Source organism: Herpailurus yagouaroundi, unplaced genomic scaffold (genome assembly GCF_014898765.1).
Source record: "Herpailurus yagouaroundi ecotype Mexico unplaced genomic scaffold, PumYag 140, whole genome shotgun sequence".
Classification (NCBI taxonomy): Eukaryota; Metazoa; Chordata; class Mammalia; order Carnivora; family Felidae; genus Herpailurus; species Herpailurus yagouaroundi.
Genome location: NW_024412395.1, coordinates 70,063,025 through 70,082,681, shown reverse-complemented (window position 1 = coordinate 70,082,681; position 19,657 = coordinate 70,063,025). Strand labels below are relative to the sequence as shown.

Sequence of the window (19,657 nt, the reverse complement as noted above, 5' to 3'; positions counted from 1 at the left end):
GAACATTCAACACAGCAAAGATTTCAATTCTCTTAAAATTTATAACAGGTTTAACACAAACCCTACCAAGATCTGAGCAAGGTTTTTTGTTTTGGGGTTTTTTTTTTAAATAGACATGATTATTCTAAAATTTACATGAAAAGGGAACAAGAGGGGAGCCTGGGTGGCTCAGTCTGTTAAGCCTCCGACTTCGGCTCAGGTCATGATCTCGCAGTCCATGAGTTCGAGCCCCGCGTCGGGCTCTGCGCTGACAGCTCAGAACCTGGAGCCTGCTTCTGATTCTGTGTCTCCCTCTCTCTCTGACCCTCCCCCCATTCATGCTCTGTCTCTCTCTGTCTCAAAAATAAATAAACGTTAAAAAAATTTTTTTTAAATAATAAAAAAAAAAAAGGGAACAAGAATAGCTAAAGCAATTTTGAAAAAGAAGATTTATTATGGCTACACAGTAATCAAGTCTATGTGGCATTGGCAGAAGAACAGACACATTGATCAATGGAACAGAACAGAGAGCCCAGGAATAAATCCACCCAAATATGCCCAACCGATATTTCACAAAGATGCAAAAACAATTTAATGAGAGAAATATAACTTTTTCAACAAATGGTGCTGGAGCAATTGACATCAATAGGCAAAAAATGAACATCAACCTAAGTTTCATGCCTTTCATGAATATTATTAACTCAAAATGGATCATGGATTTAAATGTAAGATGTAAAACTACATAACTTTTAGGGAAAAAACCTGGGAGAAAATCTTCAGGCTCTAAAGCTAGCTAAAGAGTTCTTAGACCTAACACCAAAAGCATGATTTATAAAAGGGAAAATTGATAAATTAGATTTCATCAAAATTTTAAAAATTTGTTCTGTAGAAGTCTCTACTAAAAGGAAGAAAAGACAAATTATAGACTAGGAGAAAATATTTGCAAGACACACTCAACAAATGGCTATCTAGAATATATAAAGAATTGTCAAAACTCAACAGTAAAAAACAAAAAACAAAAAAACCCCCAAATAATCCAATTAGAAAATGCACACAAGACATGAAGAGACATTTCGTCAAAGTGGAGATACAGGATATACAGATGCATATAGATAGAGGAAAAGATGTTCATGGTCATTAACCATCAGGGAAGTGTAAATTTAATTAAAAGGTATCATGACATGTGTAACAGTGGCTAAAATACAAATAGTGACAACATCAAATTCTGACAAGGATAAAAAAGAAACTAGATTACTCCTACATTGCTGGTGGGGATGTACAGCCACTCTGGAAAGAAGTTTGGCAATTTCTTAACAATTTAAACATGTGACTACCACATGACCCAGCAACTGCACTTTTGGGCACTTATCTCAGAGAAATGAAAAATTTTCACACAAAATACTAATACACAAATATTGATAGCAGGGGGTGCTTGGGTGGCTCAGTCGGTTGGGCGTCCAACTTTGGCTTGGGTCATGATCTCACGGTCTGTGAGTTCGAGCCCTACATCAGGCTATGTGCTGACAGTTCAAAGCCTGGAGCCTGTTTTAGCTTCTGTGTCTCCCTCTCTACCCCTCCCCTGCTCACACTCTCTGTCTCTCTAAAAAATAAATAAACATTTAAAAAAACCCAAATATTTATAGCAGCTTTATTTGTAATACCCCCAAACTAGAAATAACCAGATGCCCTTCAATGGACTAGTTCAACAAACTATGGTACATCCATACCATGGAATATTATGCGGCAATAAAAGGGGAACAAACTATTGGTTCATATAATAACCTGAACAGATCTCAGAGAACTGTAAAGAGTGAAAAAAGTCAATCTTAAAAGATTACATACTGTATGATTCCATTCCTGTATCATCCTTGGAATGATGAAATTACTGAAATGGAGAACACATAAGAGACTTCCAGGAGTTAAGTAGGGAATAGAGGCAAGAGGAAAGTGGCAGAGTGGCTACAGAAGGGAAGCATGAGAAATCCTGGTGGTGATACAGCGTTCTGTATCTCGACCATATAGATGTATCCTGGCTGTGCTACTGTACTAAAGTTGTGCAAGATGTTACCATTGGGGAAAAGTGAGCACAGGATACATAGGCCATCTCTGTATTATTTTTTTACAACTGTATGTGAATCTACAGTTATCTCAAAACAAAAACCTTAGTTTTAATAAAAGTTTTATTTTTAAAATAGTAGTTACCCTTGAGGGAGGTAGTGACTAGAAGGTGCTCTAGGGTGCTGATAATTTTATAGTTTTTGATCTGGCTCTTTATTATATGGATGGGTTCAATGTGTAAAAGGTCACTGATTTGTATGATTTTTTTCAACAAAAAATGAACTTAACCTAAAATCTGAAGAAGAAAAAAAGAAAACAGATGAAAGTAGGACAGAAATGACATGACAAATATAGGATCATCCAGAAAGTCAAGTATCTACAAACATTAGAACTCCAAGAAGAGAAAATAGAGAAAACTAAGAGAAGGAAATTTTTTTAATTTGAGAAAATTTCTCAGAACTGAAAGCTATGAATTGTCTGACTGAGGCAACCCACTGAGCACCAGGCACAGAGAATAAAACAGACCTGAGCCAAGGCACATCATTAAAATTTCAGAACACTAGGACAAACAGATGACCCCACAAAGTTTCAGAGAATAAAATGTGTCACATACTAAGGATCAAGAACCAGAGATGGCTTCAGATTTCTCAACAGTAACACTGGAAGCTATAGCCAGCTAAATTATTATTCAAGTTTCTAGGTGAAATAAAGCAAGACATTTTACATACGCAGTTTCTCAAAAAAATGTACCTCTCATGTTTCTCAGATTGTGTGTGCCCCCCCCCAAAAGGGGGGTGGACTAAATGAAGAAAAAGGGGATATAGGACATTAAAGACCTGATGTGAGGTTGGCACCCTGCATTGGGCTCTGTGCTGACAGGCCTGGAGCCTGTTTCAGATTCTGTTGTCTCCCTCGCTCTCTACCCCTCCCCCGCTCATGCTCTGTCTCTCTCTGTCTCAAAAATAAATAAACATTTTTAAAAAATTTAAAAAAAAAAAAAAAAGACCTGATGTGGGAGACAGGAAAAGGGACACAAGCACACTGGTGACCACAGATCCCGGCGTGACAGCTGTGCACCAGATGGAGAGGGCAGCAGGTCTAGCAGTGGCAGGTCTGAAGGCTCCCCGAGAGCTCTGACAGCAAAAGGACACTGACAGAATAACAAGACATCTGAATGTGTCAAGAGGAACTCTAATGGTGAAGAGACTGGGGATGAATTAGTGGTAAGCAGAGAGAAAGTTAGGTAAGCAAAACATCACAAGAAAACAAAAAGTGGCACAGGAAAAAAAAAAATAACCATAGTTTACTACATGTCTCAGCTATGATTACACAGTCCTACTAATGTAAAGTCCAACAACAGTGGGAAGATAGAAACTGAGAAGATTGAACAGGTATAGAGAGCTGGGGCAGGAAACAAGAGTTAGTCCCATACCTTCCAAGGTGGGAAGACACTAGATAATGCCTACATTTAAAAATCAAGAGGGACGCCTGGGTGGCTCAGTCGGTTGGGCGTCTGACTTCAGCTCAGGTCACGATCTCGCGGTCTGTGAGTTCGAGCCCTGAGTCAGGCTCTGGGCTGATGGCTCAGAGCCTGGAGCCTGCTTCCGATTCTGTGTCTCCCTCTCTCTCTGCCCCTCCCCCATTCATGCTCTGTCTCTCTCTGTCCCAAAGATAAATAAACGTTAAAAAAAAAAATCAAGAACTAAGAATGCAAGCATTTTATTTAAAAATACACAGATAAATATCAAAATAGTGGCCTAAAAGGCAAGAAAGTAGTTGCCTCTGGGATGGGAAATGAGGAAAGGTATAGAATCTGGTGTTTTACTTTATAAACTTGTTCATTTTTTTAAAAAAATGTTCATCTTAAAAAAAAAACCACCTTGTATTCTGCTTTAAAAAATAAAAATTAAGGTGTGCCTGGGTGGGTGGCTCAGTCGGTTAAGTGTCCGGCTCTTGGTTTCAGCTCAGGTCATGATCTCACAGTTCATGAAACTGAGCCCTGCGTTGGGCGCTCTCTCTCTCTCCCTCTCTCTCTGCCCCTCCCCCACTCACACTTGTGTGCACGCTTGCTCTCTCTCTCAAAATAAATAAATAAATAAACATAAAGAAAAAAGAAATACACAGTCATATGAGCTTTACCTTTACAAAAGAAAGTAATTTAAAGCAGCTACTTGTACCCTTCTATGACAAACTAAAGATAGTTTTCAGAATTGTACAAAATGCATTCTATGAATTCTAATCAGGTGCCCTTTAATTAATTATCTTCCATAAATCAACCACTGAGTCTTTAACAGAAGGTTAAAGGTTAGAGGTCACAGAAGGACACAAAGTCCTTTTAAAAGGGTACAAGTCTCTGAATTGTCCACGTGATGATGAGAACTGATGCCCAAATGCTAATTCCACGCTGCAAAATATCTTACGTTAGTGTGTTGATTTAAACCTTGATGAGGGACTTTCTTCCAAAGCATTCTTTCCTCTCTATCTTATTCAAATGATTTTTTATTATCATAAGGTTATGCAAGGTGTCTCCTGTTACAGGAGTCCAGATGTTAAGTAGTCCTCAAAGTATAAACAAATGCAAAGTAGGTAAGGGAATGTTCCTGTACTGTAACACTCTGTACCTTTATATGAATGTCACATTCAGTAACTTTTATAAGAATTTGAAATCTAAAAATATACACAAACAAAAACTTTCACTTTCAATTCAGGACATTAATGTTTAGACAATATTTTCAGGTTATACTTAGATTTTGAGGAAAAGGAACCAAAATAATCACAGTCATTTTTTTTAAACTTTTTATTTTTATTTATGTATTATTTTAAGTAGGTTCCGTGCCCAATGTGGGGCTCAAACTCACAACCCTGAGATCAAAAGTCACATGTTCTACTGACTGACCCAGCCAGGCACCCCCAAAACAATCACATTTAAAACACAGTGACAAAATACAGTTTAAATATATTCATCTGTGCGATCATAGGATCAGGGACAAAAAGAAGCAAATAAACGAAAACAACCTCTGTATTTTAGTAAAATTAAAATATGTCCCAAAGTAGGCCATGCTTTGGCTGCATTAGATTATATTTAATTTGCTATAAGGATTGATAGAGCAAGTATAAAGAGCAGTAAAAATATTTATATGTTGGATGAAGTACTTAATCTCTTTACAAACCAAGGAGGGATTTTGTTTATTAAGTAGTTTAACAACATGAACCCATTAAACTAACATTTTGTTTAAACCTCTGAGTCTTAAAGATTTGTTTAAAAGAGGGGCGCTCAGGTGGTTCAGTTGACTGAGCATCCAACTTCAGCTCAGGTCATGATCTCTCAGTTCGTGGGTTTGAGCCCCACGTGGGCCGGGCCCTCTGCTGTCAGCACAGACACTGCTTTGGATCCTCTGTCCCCTTCTCTCTGCCCTTCCCCTGCTTGTGCGCTGGCTCTCTCAAAAACTAAATGAACATTAAAAAAAAAAAAAAAAAAGCTCATTTGTTTAAAAAAATGATTTGTTTAAAAGAAACTTTTTAATGTTTATTTATTTTTTAGAGAGAGAAAAACAAAGTGTTAGTGGTGGTGGGGCAGAGAGAAGGACACAGAATCCAAAGCAGGCTCCAGGCTCTGAGCTGTCAGCACAGAGCCTGATGCGGGGCTTGAACTCAAGACCGTGAGATCGTGACCTGAGCTGAACTCAGATGCTTAACCAACTGAGCCACCCAGGTGTCCCTAAAAGAAACTTTTAAAAAGGAGAAAAGACATTTCAAATAGTACACAGAATTAAAATTTATTAACTTCTCTGGGAAATCTCTATTGTAGGATTGCTGTTAAGCCAGCTTGGATAAGAAGGGCTTTTATTTATTAGGAAAGCAGAAAAGTTTTCTCATTTAGCACTCTCTAATGCTGTAAGAACACAGCCTTTTAAAACCTGGAAAGACATTATACCAGTACCTACCCTGAGTCATTCAAATAGCAGGTATTTCTGAATTATTGATGACAGGTGATGAAATAATCCTTGTTAAAATTGATAGCTTTCTTCATTATGTATGTAAATTGAAACTGCTTAAACGTATATTGAGTTATCCACAAATATATGAGTATGGAAATGGATTCAACTTTGAGGGGGGGAAAAAACCCTTAAAAAAGAAATGAATATGTTCTTTGGAATAATAATTATCAAAGGTCAGGGGCACCTGGGTGGCTCAGTCGGTTAAGCATCGGACTTCAGCTCAGGCCATGATCTCGCTGTTTGTACGTTTGAGCCCCGTGTCGAGCTCTGTGCTAACAGCTCAGAACTTGGAGCCTGCTTTGGATTCTGGGTCTCCGTCTCTCTGCCCCCTCCCACTCATGCTCTGTTTCTGTGTCTCTCTCGCAAAAATGAACATTAACAAAAAAAGATTTAAAACAAATTGCCAAAGGTCAGACTTGCAGGCATTATAACGTAGCAACATAACCACAAGCGATGGAGAGGAAATAATCCCTGGATGACACAGAAAGGACATTTCCCTGGCACCATTGCCATCATAACTCAGTATTGCCCAGAGACCAGTACTGAAGCTGCAAAACAGGAAAATCCACTTTCTGGACCCTCAGAGCTACCTCTACACTGTCAACTGTTATTGACCATTCTCTCTAGCATTGATCAATGTGAGTCCCAGGGCAGGTCTCTAACTACTGCTGCAATCTATTATGAGCACAGACACAGAGAAACCACTCTAAACAAGTCTTAGAGTCCTGGTATTCAGGCACTACATTCTTGAACATTCAGTTCAACCCCCAGAATTTTCCAGAAAGCGCTCTCCTCAGAGGACAGCATTCAGTGTCAATTCCAGCAGATCTTTTTCAATAAGGATTGTTTTAGCATCTGCTAGACCTTTTGCCAATGTCATGAAAAAGAAACATAAGGTTGGTTTTATAACAGTTATATAAGCTACAAGGGCATTAAGATGTACAGAGGTGAATGACTGTTTTAGAATCTTCCTCTCCCTTTTGGAGCATTTTGACATGGCTCCTTAATGGCTCAGCCAAACTGTAAGATCAAAACTGGTTCTAGTCCTTCCAGCCCAGCTTGATTCCCCAAAATCCAGCTTGAACCCTCCAGATACTCAGTGGTCCCCAGGGTTGCTGCCAACAGTATTCCACTTGGACTGAAACTCCTTCCAGAATCCAGAACCTGCCATCCCTGTTATTCCTGGTGGACCTTTCCCAGGCTCATAGCAAAACCTGTCTGCTGGGTGACAAGCAAACTGATCCATACAGTGGCTAATGCATACCTTGTGGCTGGCCATCTTGACAACATATTTTTACTTTAATAAGGGCTCAGCGGGCTATGTTATCATCACAATTATTACTAACTACAACACAACAACACAAGTAATATCTGCTATGGGTTTAAAATGTATTAACTCATTTAATCCCAATAGTTCTCTGGGGTGACTATGATTACTCTCCCAACTTGACAATGAGGAAAATGGGCCACAGGGAAACTATATGATTAGCCCAAGGTTAACAGGGAGTAAGAAGGAGAGCTGGCATTCAAATCCAGACAGTCTGTGCTCTTAGCATGCTGTCTCACTAGACAGGGATGTCAAAAACATGGTCTTGGGCCTCAAAGACTTGCTTTATAGTTGACAAGTTGAGCCCAAAACACAAGGAAGATTTAAATGATAAGTCACAAGAATAACAGATGAGAAGCCACATAGCACCTCATAATTAACAGAAAATGTTAACAGACAATGGGATGCTTCTGGGGCTCAGAGCAGAGAGCCCAAACTTCAGACAGAGGTTGTCAAGAGAATGAGGGACTTAACTTGAACCCTGAAAGATATGTAGGATTTGCCTTGGGCAAAGATGAAAGGGAAAACTATTCCAGGATGGGGGAAGAGAAGAGAAAACAGAAGATCCTTAAAATGGTAATACTGGGGCTGAAGGGCATCTGAGGCTAGCGGATAGCAACAGATCACAGATGGCCCTACAAATGATGCTGAGGGATGACAGGAGAGAACACAAAATAGCATATTAGACACTTACAATGAAAATTAAGATGTTCTTTTTTTTTAATCCAACAAATACAAACTTAGCACCAACAATTGGATGGGATGTGTGTTTGGTGATCAGTAATTAAAATGGTGAAGACCCAGTCCCTGCTACCAAGTCCAGTGGTAAGAAAGAGAGAGGGGTAAGCACAGCCAAATACACGATGCTATATGTTAAAACAGGAGCAAGCAGAGTTGACACAGAAGTCTCTGGGTGGGGCCTTAAGGAAGTCTTCAAGGATGAGAGAGTAATCCACAAGAGGAGCAGGGGAGGGCCTAATCAAGAAGGGCCTTCTACACACTACTAAGAGGTCACTGAGCAGGGGATTAGGGACTGTCAGAGATTAGAATCCTAGCTCTGCCACTGACTAGATCAATGACCTTGGAGAAGCTACTTCTCAAAGTCTCCCCGTCTACAAAAGGAGGAACGTAATAATATTTTTCCGTTAGGGTAGCCAGGGGGGATGAAAAGGCATAATGCAGTTCAATCTTAGCCTAGTGCCCGATATAATATATAGAACTTGTTGGTATTATTTATTTCGAGCACAACAGGGAGCCACTGAAGAGAATGAAACAGACTAGAATACAATGGTCACATTTGTATTGTACAAAGATTATTATAGCTTCAGTGCAGAAAACAGAATGGCAGGATTTTGCTACTGCCACCCTATTAAGGTTTTCCTAACATTTGACCTTTTCATGTACTGGTCTTAACCAGTACATATTTATAAGTACTAATATTCTGTGATAGAATTTACTTTGGATAGTACTCTATGAATTGTACCTAATGCAATATTTTTTAACATCTGGAAATAGAATAAACTTAACGATATTTTCCTGACTCCTTTCTCGGCTTCTGGAGACTGGTCTCACACCTGAGGTGTGGTAAGACTTGTGGATAATTTTATTGCTCTTTTTATAAGTACTTCCTGTCTTCCCAACTAGATTATAATCTCCTTGAATGAGGAATCTAGTGCTCAGCATATTGCCCTTTACTCTTGTAGGCTCCAATAAAGATTATTTTTGATTATTACCTGATGATAATATATTGTATATATAATATTTTACTAAAGTTTAATGTGACAGATTAATTTTAGGAAGTACAGAGAGAAGTCCCAATTGCTCTCCTGGCTTTGACAAATCAGTGCCTCTTTGAGCCTCCCTTTACTCATTATAAAATGGGGATCAAAACACAAACCCAGGGGCGCCTGGGTGGCGCAGTCGGTTGAGCGTCCGACTTCAGCCAGGTCACGATCTCGCGGTCCGTGAGTTCCAGCCCCGCGTTGGGCTCTGGGCTGATGGCTCAGAGCCTGGAGCCTGTTTCCGATTCTGTGTCTCCCTCTCTCTCTGCCCCTCCCCCGTTCATACACTGTCTCTCTCTGTCCCAAAAATAAATAAACATTGAAAAAAAAAAAAGTAAAAAAAAAAACACACACAAAAAAACAAACCCAAACCCGTCAACTAACTCACAGAGGGATTTTAGGGCATAAATGAAATAATATATTGAAAAAGTATTTTTCTAACTCAAAACCACATATGTTGCTGGTGATGATGGTGATCATGTTCCTCAAGCTGTACTATTTCATTGAAATGCTAGGCCATATTTTACAATTACTCTAGAAACATCCTTCCCAAGTGAGTATTCTAGAACTTTTTGGCACCACCCATGAACTAGGCTAGAATTTTACCCATCAGTGCTTATGGATTTAAGCTTATATCCACTTCCATGTCCTCAGCCTAGTTTTTGCAGGCGATCAGGTGGGAGAGGATGCATACTGACTCACTAGAGAACACACTGTTGGAGGGGTGTCTGGGTGGTTCAGTTGGTTAAGCTTAAGCGTCTAACTTCGGCTCAGGTCATGATCTCGTGGTTTGTGAGTTTGAGCCCCGCGTTGGGCTCTGTGCTGACAGCTCTGAGCCTGGAGCCTGCTTCGGATTCTGGGTCTCCCTCTCTCTCTGCCCCTCCACTGCTTGTGCTCTCTCTGTCTCTCAAAAATGAATAAATGTAACAAACAAACAAACAGAAACACACTGTTGGATTAGGGACTGGAATGATAATTAGGTATCTCCAGACCAGAAATACCTTTTCATTTAAAATGTAGTCACCGGGGGGCACCTGGGTGGCTCAGTCGGTTGAGCATCTGACTTCGGCTCAGGTCATGATCTCATGGTTTGTGGGTTCGAGCCCCCATCGGGCTCTGCACTAAAAGCTCAGAGCCTGGAGCCTGTTTCCGATTCTGTGTCTCCCTCTCTCTCTGCTCCTCCCTTGCTCACACTCTGTCTCTCTCCCTCTCTCAAAAATAAATAAACATTTAAAAATTAAAAAAAATAAAATAAAATATAATCACCTGTAGGAACATTTTAATTATATTTGTAACATAATAAACATGAAAGATAGGAGCCGAAATCCTAACATATTTCCCTTCATACTGCTAAGAGGGTGAAAGGAACAAGTTATTCTCACCTCTTCTGGGTGTGGATGTGGAGGAGGAAATAGTCTTTAATCCTAAATGTGGCTTTAGTAATAAAAAATGCCAAGGGGATTTTCACTTTCATTTTGCGTAAGACCCAACTAAATGTCATTTAAAAATTGGTAATTTAGGTCCTTAGACTTCATCAACCATCATGGAAGCAGATTCTTGTTTTTGGCTTCTGATTAAATACTGTGCCAGTAGCTTCTAGTATAAATTTGAAGCAGGCCCCAGAACCTCATTTCCTTCTACATTTCAAATAAACTTCCTGCCTTAAAACAAGCCTAGTGTGAAGAACAAGTAACAGTTCAAATCACAACATGAACAGAATGTTTTTTAAAAGATATTTCGATCTTGTGAGTTTCTCCAACAACAACAAAATCCAGTGGATGTTTCAAAATAAGGAGTGAAAGTAACTGAATATGCTGTTGCTGATACTCAAGAAGGAAAATAAAGACGGGTGCCTGGGTGGCTCAGTCAGTTAAGCATCGGACTTCAGCTCATGTCATGATCTCTCAGTTCAGGAGTTTGAGCCCTGCATTGGGCTCTGTGCTGACAGTTCAGAGCCTGGAGGCTTTTAGATTCTGTCTCTTCTCTTTCTGCCTCTCCTCCATTCACACTATCTGTCTCTCTCTCAAAAGTGCATAAACATTTTAAAAATTTTTTTAAAAAGGAAGGAAAATGGGGCGCCTGGGTGGCGCAGTCGGTTAAGCGTCCGACTTCAGCCAGGTCACGATCTCGCAGTCCGTGAGTTCGAGCCCCGCGTCAGGCTCTGGGCTGATGGCTCAGAGCCTGGAGCCTGTTTCCGATTCTGTGTCTCCCTCTCTCTCTGCCCCTCCCCCGTTCATGCTCTGTCTCTCTCTGTCCCAAAAATAAAAAATAAAAACGTTAAAAAAAAAAAAAAAAAAGGAAGGAAAATGAAGAGATTTAAGGGGGGGGCAGGGTCACAGAAGGTTTGTAAAAATAGAACCGAAGTACAGTCTTCTCTCCCTAAACAAAGATCAATAGCCAGAAAAGGCAAGGAAATTGCTTGTGTAGGGTAACCATACTAATGAATAGGCTGGGTTTCCAATATTCGTTGCACTTCAATTGCTGACACTTAGAAACCGTCTCCCCACTGAACTAATATTCCAAACAGTGGCAGTACCCAGATTACTGAAGCACGAGTGCTGAAAGAACCTGGGCGTTACAGAGTTCAGAACTTGTATTTACTTTTAAAGATTTTATTTTTTAAGTAATCTCTACACCCATCTTGAGGCCCAAGCTCTCGGTCCTGAGATCAAGAGTCGCACGCTCCACCGACTGAGCCAGCCAGGCACCCCCAGAGTGCATCATTTTTAAGTTAGAGGAAATTCTTTCTATTTTTCAATTCTGGAATGCCAGCAACATGTTTCCCAAGACAGGCCCGTCCAGAGCCTCCCTACTCACCACTCCCCTCTACCCACAGCAGTGGGCATGGATGGAATCCCAGCCACTCGCTTCCTCCAGAGTGACAGTTCCAACCTGTGGGAGCCATGGAGTCCTTGCCAGAAGTCTTTGAAAGCATTAAAACAAATGTGTCATGCCTATGCCTTCTACTCATTTTTGGATGTACACTGATGCCATCATGCACTTATTTCTCTGGTAAGTGTTCGTGTGATTCTTCTAGCTTTCTATGCATTTTTCTCAGACAAGGGACCCTCCAAGCGTAACTACTTTCATGTAACCGGGTCAGCACCAGAGCCGGCCACGGTGAACCTGGCCACCACCACAAGTCAACACTTAATCTTACGGAATTATTTACTAGTTTAGTGGCTGTAAATGCAATCTTTGTTTCTTTGCCAAGAAGCCAACATGAAAAATCTTAGACTTATCTTTTCAAAGCCTGAAACAAAAGATTTCTAAAAGGTTGATAAAGAAGTTATTTGCTTAAGGTTTTAGAGAAAGATTTTCCTCAATAAATTTTTGCTTGCTATACTTGAGGAGTAACTTATATGGAAGATACAATGGTTTAAAAAAAGATGAATTACAATACTATTAAAATGCTTCTTGGTTTATTTTTCAATCTAGTTATGTGAATGCCTGTTTAATACACAGAAACAGATACAATTTTTTTCAAATCTTTTCAGAAAAGGACTCACTCAGGTAAATATATTGGTATAGGACTATAGGTTCAAGATCTAAAAATACTAGGAACACTGAAAAAGCAGACTCTGTAAAAATAAGAATTATAAGGAGAAATAAAAACACAACTCCAAGTATTAGTAATATAACATTAGGTTAGAGCACTAACATGCACACACACACACACACACACACACGTAAAATAATGTTATAATTGCAATGGGTATTTGATGAAAGCTTATTCAATAAAAGACTGGTGTCATTACTTGACCATTCTGACACCAGTAAGACACCAAGGAAGTTAAGAGGGTTACAGAAAGTATGATCTACCCATAAGATAAGGCATTTTAGGAATTTCTAGGTGCTCAGACACATATTTTATGAGTTTATACTTTGGATCAAAATATAGACTGCAAGATTTAAAATACATTTTTCTACAGACATATAGCTATTATCTATGATTTTTATTTATATCCCCTAAATGCCATTATCTAAAACAACAATTTATATCCTAACACATTCCAGTATATATAATCTAAAATTGTTTCTTATGCTGTTAGAAGTCTTGAGAGTTAGCATGAGCTATAAATTTCAGAAAATGACTTATTACCTAGCCCATTAAAGTAAAAATACATACATGCCCTACCAATACTTTTGAAAATGAAAATATTCAGTGCTGGTAAGGATGAAGATTGACAGGCACCCTCATTGTAATTCTCTCATGAGAATGCAAGGATTTAAGTGTAAGGATGTTCATTTCTGTACTTTTCATAATAATCAAAGCTGAAGCACAGGAAGCAATCAGTAACAGGAGCAGTTAAATAAACGTGGCATATCCATGTCAGAGAAAAATACAAACTTATATCCATAGGATAAAAAAATAGAACTGAATAGAACTGAATAGAATATGGAGAAATGCTTATGATATATGCATCACATTAAGTGAAAAAAAAAGCAGGATAAAAACCCCTATGTATTGCAAGAGTTTATACTTGTAAGTCTATGTGCTTCATATAAAATATGTTTTAGAAAAAAACTTGAAGAAAATAACAAAATATTACTAGGGCTATTTCTGTGAAGTGAGGAGTACTTTAATTTTTTTTCTTACACTTTGCTGGATTTTCCTCCGATGAGCCTTTATCACTTTTAAATATGTTTTATTTTATTTTGAGAGAGGGAGTGTGAGTGGGGAGAGAGGCAGAGGGAGAAAGAGAGAGAGAGAGAGAGAGAGAGAGAGAGAGAGAGAGAGAATGAATTCCAAGCAAGCTGCATGCTCAGTGAGAAGCCTACACAGGGCTCGAGCCCACTACCCCAGGATCATGACCTGAGCCAAAAATCAAGAGCCGGACACTTAACTGACTGAGCCACCCAGGTGCCCTGAGCATTTATCACTTTTAAAATACATACGAAAGAGGCATTATTTTAAGTACAAGGTAGCTGACTGACAATCAGGGCACCCTTGATTCTGTAGTTTGTAAAAAGTCACAGCAAGTTGCTAAATTGAAGTCGGCTTCTCCTTGGGCTGCTCCTGCTCACTTGAAGAGACAACTGAAAAGGCCTGTTTTAAGGGCTTTGAGACATTTTTTTTTTCTTAATGTTTATGTATTTTTGAGAGAGAGAATGAGCGGGCGGGGGGGGGGGGGGGAGGGGGAAGGGGACAGAGGATCTGAAGTAGATTCTGTGCTGACAGCAGAAAGCCCCATGTGGGGCTCAAGCTCACAAACCATGAGATCATGACCTAAGCTGAAGTCGGATGCTCAACCGACTGAGCCCCCCAGGCGCCCTGGCTTTGAGACATTTCTTAAAAGTTTTTATATCTTTGTGATGGAAAAAGGGGAACTCCTGTGCACTGTTAATGGAATGTAAATTGGTGCAGCCACTATGAAAAACACTATGGAGATTCCACAAAAAACTGAAAATAGAATTACCACAGGATCCAGTAATTCTATTGCTGGATGTTTACCCAAAGAAAATGAAAACACAAATTGGAAAAGATATATGCATGTCTGTGTTTACTGTAGCATTATTTACAATAGCCAAGATATGTAGCCCAAGTGTCCACTAATGAATGGTTAAAGAATATATATAAGTGAAATATACATTATATATATACAATGAAATATTACTCAGCCGTAAAAAGGAATGAGATCTTGCCAGTTGCAACAACAAGGATGGACCTAAAGGGTCTCATCCTAAGTGAAATAAGTCAGACAGGAAGACAAATACCATATGATTTCACTTACATGTAGAGTCTAAAAAACAAAACAAATGAACAAACAAAAAATAGAAGCATACTCATAAATACAGAGAACTGGTGGTTGCCAGAGGGGAGGGATGTTGAAAGGATGGACAAAATAGGTAAAGGGGATTAAGAGATACAAATTTCCACTTATAAAATAAATAAGTCATGGCAATGAAAAGTACAGCATAGGGAATATAGTCAATAATACTGCCACAACTTTGTAAGGAGGCACATGGTAACTATACTTATTGCGGTAACCACTGCTTAAGGTACAGACTTGTTGAATCACTATGCTATACACCTGAAACTAATGTAACACTGTATGTCTGCTATACTTCAACAAAAAATAATTTTAAAAAAATATCATACCTTCAAAATATAAGGAACCTGATTAGTAAATAATTAGTAAATAATTAGTAAATAAAATTAAAATGTGTGTTATCTTTACCCTATGGAAGCATAACAATAAAATCTTGTATTTTTTAATTTTTAAAAAAATTTTAATGTTTATTTTTGAGAGAGAGAGAGAGAGAGCGTGTCTCAGAGAGAGACAGGGGAGGGGCAGACAGAGAGGGAGATGCAGAATCTGAAGCAGGCTCCAGGCTCCGAGCTGTTAGCACAGAGCCTGATGCGGGGCTGGAATTCACGAGCTGTGACATCACGACCTGAGTCAAAGTTGGACGCTTAACCAATTGAGCCACCCAGGCACCCCAACAATAAAATCTTTTATTCAAACTCCCTCACAAAGATGAGTTTGGGTTCCATTTGTCCAATAAACACAACTCCACATAAATTATCTTAAAACAGAATTAAGAAGGCACTCATAATAGCTGCAGAAGCTTAACTATGCTGGAGACAGGCCTTGTTTACCTTGGGGCCAATTCTACCTTAACCTTGTCCCTAAAGTACCCAGTGCAGTTACAAGAGAAGAATTTGCCACATGGCTCATAGGGCCCCACTCCTCCACTGTTCCGGGGTTCCAGGGTTCCTCTGCTGGCCACATCCCTACTCTGCACCCCATGGGCAGAAGGGCCCACGGGGAGGCAGCTTGTGGAAAGCAGAGGGCACTGAGCTGTGCAGTGGATGTCTGTCTACAGAGTCACACAGGCAGCTAACTACCACCTCAGGCTCCTTACTCACTTTCCCTTGGCACAGTTAACCCACAAATCAGGCTTGTTGAGACAACACCAGTTCCTCTTTCTAGTTCTCCTTTTATCCTCCACAAAGCCACGCCAGAGCTCCCTCTGGCCTCTGCTGACTCATGAGGGCCAGTCTCCCACTCTACCCCAATCCCACTCTTGGCCTCAGATCAAAGCGTACCCTCGGAGTTATTCAAGTTGGACTTTCTGGTTTTCTATTTGCAAAATGTTCTCTGTATTTGTCTTCTCAAACACACACCGCAACAAATGTCAAAAAAGGTGTCTTAGCCCTCCTTTATTCAATCCTCTCTCCATACCTCTGGAATATGTTTTTTTCTCAGAGCCTCAATTTCACGCCATCTGGCCCATCCTCTCCCATTCCACCCCTCCCCCGCTGCCTAAGTGCAGCAGCACCACCAGAACCTAAGGTAATACAGGGTTTTCCTTCACATCTCTGAGCCTCAAACCTCCCTTCCACACAATCATCAGCACATCCCCTGCTTAGCTGCATTTACATGACATTAGACCAAGGCGGAGGGAGGCTACTTTTAATACAACACTCTGGGTAGCTTTTGTGGGTACTGAGGTAGGGGTAGGGGTGTGGGTGTGCCGGGAGCTATTTAGAGCCACAGACTAGCAAGACAAGTTTCAATATCTACAGCAAATACATATTAATATATAGGCTCAAGGTTTAGTTTTCAGTTATTTGTTTTGGTTTGGTTTTCTGCTTTGGGCTCTGCACCAATAAATCATTGTCGTAACAAATGACTCTGAGAGTTTCCAAAAGCTTCCTGGCCAACTAAATTAAGACAGTGCCACTTCGCAAAGTGATAAATAAGTGTCTTCTAAATACGGAGAATGAAAACCAACTACAAAGCAAATGTTAACTGAAATCATCGCTAGGGCCAAGTACTACACACAGTGTGTCCTTCAGGATTTAGGGCAAAAAAATTCAGGCTATACAGGCCCTTTTAAAAAACCCAAACAAAAAAAAATAATAAATAAAAATAAATAAATAAAAAACCCAAACATAACCTCACAAGGAAAAAAGAAAAGCACCCTCTTTCCATCACCCCATCCCACTTCCTTCAAGTAGTCAATGTCAATGGTTTGCGGAAAATGAGGCGTATGTGTGCCTGTATGCACCGTTAAGTATCTGCATATAAATCTTTTTCAAATGCCTTTTTCACTTAACTGTATCTTGATTCTCCCCAAGACAATGTATCAAAGTGGCTAACAGACACATTTACATTTATTCCATCTCTCCCTTTCCCTACAATGCAATTGCTAAGTCAAGACTTACTATCAAAAGAAGTAAAACAAAAAATCCTGTCTGCCTAAAACTAAATTTATCTTTGGTCATTTTCATGTACTTACACTTGCCTTCAACCTAAAAATGGTGAGAAATGGGTAAATATATTTGCATTAATATGCCTGCAACATAAATATTGATCTTACATAGAACTGTTACCATGGAATACATGTACATTGAAATGTAGCTAATTTTCAAAGGCAGAAAGCAAACGAGGGCACCCGCTTAGGTGGTGAGGCCCAATGGGTCCTGAATAAGGAGGCACACGTTGTGGAAACTTCCCAGGCTTTGGAGCCAGAAACATGGAGTCAAACCTAATTCCACCTCTCACCGATTATGTGGTTTGTGTACATTCTTTAACTCTTCTCAGCTTCCTTTTCGTCACTCACAATGCTGGGGAAAAGACTCATCTCTCAGAGATCTAGAAATTAAGTGTGTAAGATTGTGTTTTGAACATAGTTAAGTGCTCAAAAAATGCCTTATTACTGTCAACAATCCAGATAGACTTGGCGATCCAATACCTTGTACCACCGAACACATGCAAACCTTGCTGTTCTATCTTTGTGTTTTAGTTTGCCTTATTTGTATAGAAACAGAGCCTAAATTACTGTAAACATGCCTAGTAGCTTTAATGCCTTATTGAAACAGGATCCTCTGTCCTACTCCCCCAGTGTCATGCACTGGGCTAAACAGCAATGTCCCAGCCTCCTCCTAAGCAATCCTAAATTTCACTTCCAACCTGTGATAAACACAAGCCATCTGACTATGACTAAATAACTGAAAATATCTTGCATGTCTGCTAATGACCAGCAGCTTAAGGTGTCAAAAGTCAATCTTCCCAATGACTAGGGTTCCTATCCTCTCCTTTTAGTTAACAAACCATCGATGATGCATACACCTTTAGCTGGCTAGCTCCCAGTGTCTTAGGGAAGGGATGCCCTCCAGACAGCAGGAATCTACTAAATACACATATGTTGTTGGTTAACTGTCCACCCACCCCTTATATCCATCTATATTGAAAAGGCTGGATTTCCACAAAATCCTGAACTTCTAGAACAATTAAAGGCAAACCTGGCCACCATACCATCCAACCATCTCCTACATGTGAAAAAAACTGAGGCTGGGGAAGATGTGATGTGCCCAAGGACATACAACTATGTAGACACCAATAGGAATTAGAAACTCAACGCCTTAATTTAAGGTTTTTTCTTACAACAATTAGGCAGGGTTTTTTTCTGCTCCAGGAACTCTAAGATGTTTACTAAATATTTTTGGATGAAAAGGAAATGTTTGTGGCTGTGAATGTGTATGGGAGAGGCAAAATGCACCGTGTACCTGCCTTAAGGGTAATTAACCCACCGGTCTCTCTACGTGGGGAAGAGGTAGATGAAGAGGTAAGTTGCGTTGGAAATTTTTCAGTATCCTACTTAAATTTAACAGCGAGCTATGTAGGGAATAAATAGGACCGAGAAAGGCTAGTAACCCCCATTAGCACCTCCAAGAGCTCTAGGGACATGTTACACCATGTTAGACTTTAGTTAAGTAAAGAAGCAGGAGGTGGTAGCAGGCCTGGGGTGGGGTGCGAGGGGGGGGGCGGGGGAGGTATATTTTTGTATTTTTTCACCTGGGGAATCAGACGCTGTCAATTTCCTCCCCGCACACGGGCGGCCACGTTCTTCCACTGGGGCAGTCTGGAGGTTCTCGCCTCCTCCTTTCCCCCAAGGATGTTTATGGCAAGGGCGCCGGTGGGAGCGGGCGGAGAATGGCCTGGCCTTTGGGGCCCAGCCCTCTGCCTGCACCCCCACCCCCACCCCCTGCTGCTGCCTGCGCCCGGCTAGGGCTCCCTCCGGCAGCGCCTTTGTTTTCCCTACTCCAGTTACGTTTGCGGAAGTGCTGCCCGCGCCGGGCGCCGGGGGTGCCGGCTGCTGCCTCCCCAGCGCCCTATAAAGATGACAGCCGACACAGAAGCCAAGGGGAGGGAGGCTAGGAGGAAGGGAGGGAGCGACGGGCAAGCGGGACTGGGAACCGAGACACCCACACCTGCCCGCCCCGGGAGCAGCGCCCCCGAGGCCCCCTTCCCCCGACAGCAGGTGTGCGCGCGCCGGAGGGGGACTCTCCGCCCTCAGGCCCGGCCCCCGCAGGGGAAAGCTTGGGTGGGGCTGCTGGGCCGCCCCCGCCGAGCGCCCCCTCCCCGCGCACCGGGCCCCGACTCACCTGCTGCGGGCGGCGCTGGCGTTCAGCTGCGCGGGGCGCGGGGAGCCATCTCCCCCCGGCGCGGGGCGGCGGCTCGGGGCGCCGGGGCGGCGGCTGTCGGGGCGTCGCGCACCAT

General features: G+C 41.0%; 2 protein-coding genes across 3 annotated transcripts in view; one reads left to right on the top strand and one right to left on the bottom strand.

Moving 5' to 3' along the window:
- MFSD6 (major facilitator superfamily domain containing 6) overlaps positions 1 to 19,646 on the bottom strand; it is a 78,014-nt gene extending 58,368 nt beyond the window's left edge. The window contains exon 1 of one of the 2 annotated variants that reach the window (XM_040475670.1): positions 19,543 to 19,646. The gene's annotated coding sequence lies outside the window, so the exon portion shown is untranslated. The remainder of the gene's footprint in view (positions 1 to 19,542) is intronic. The other variant, XM_040475668.1, reaches the window with a different exon arrangement.
- NEMP2 (nuclear envelope integral membrane protein 2) overlaps positions 1 to 19,657 on the top strand; it is a 121,803-nt gene that overhangs the window by 89,195 nt on the left and 12,951 nt on the right. Inside the window, exon 12 of the transcript XR_005790434.1 lies at positions 11,980 to 12,155. The gene's annotated coding sequence lies outside the window, so the exon portion shown is untranslated. The remainder of the gene's footprint in view (positions 1 to 11,979; positions 12,156 to 19,657) is intronic.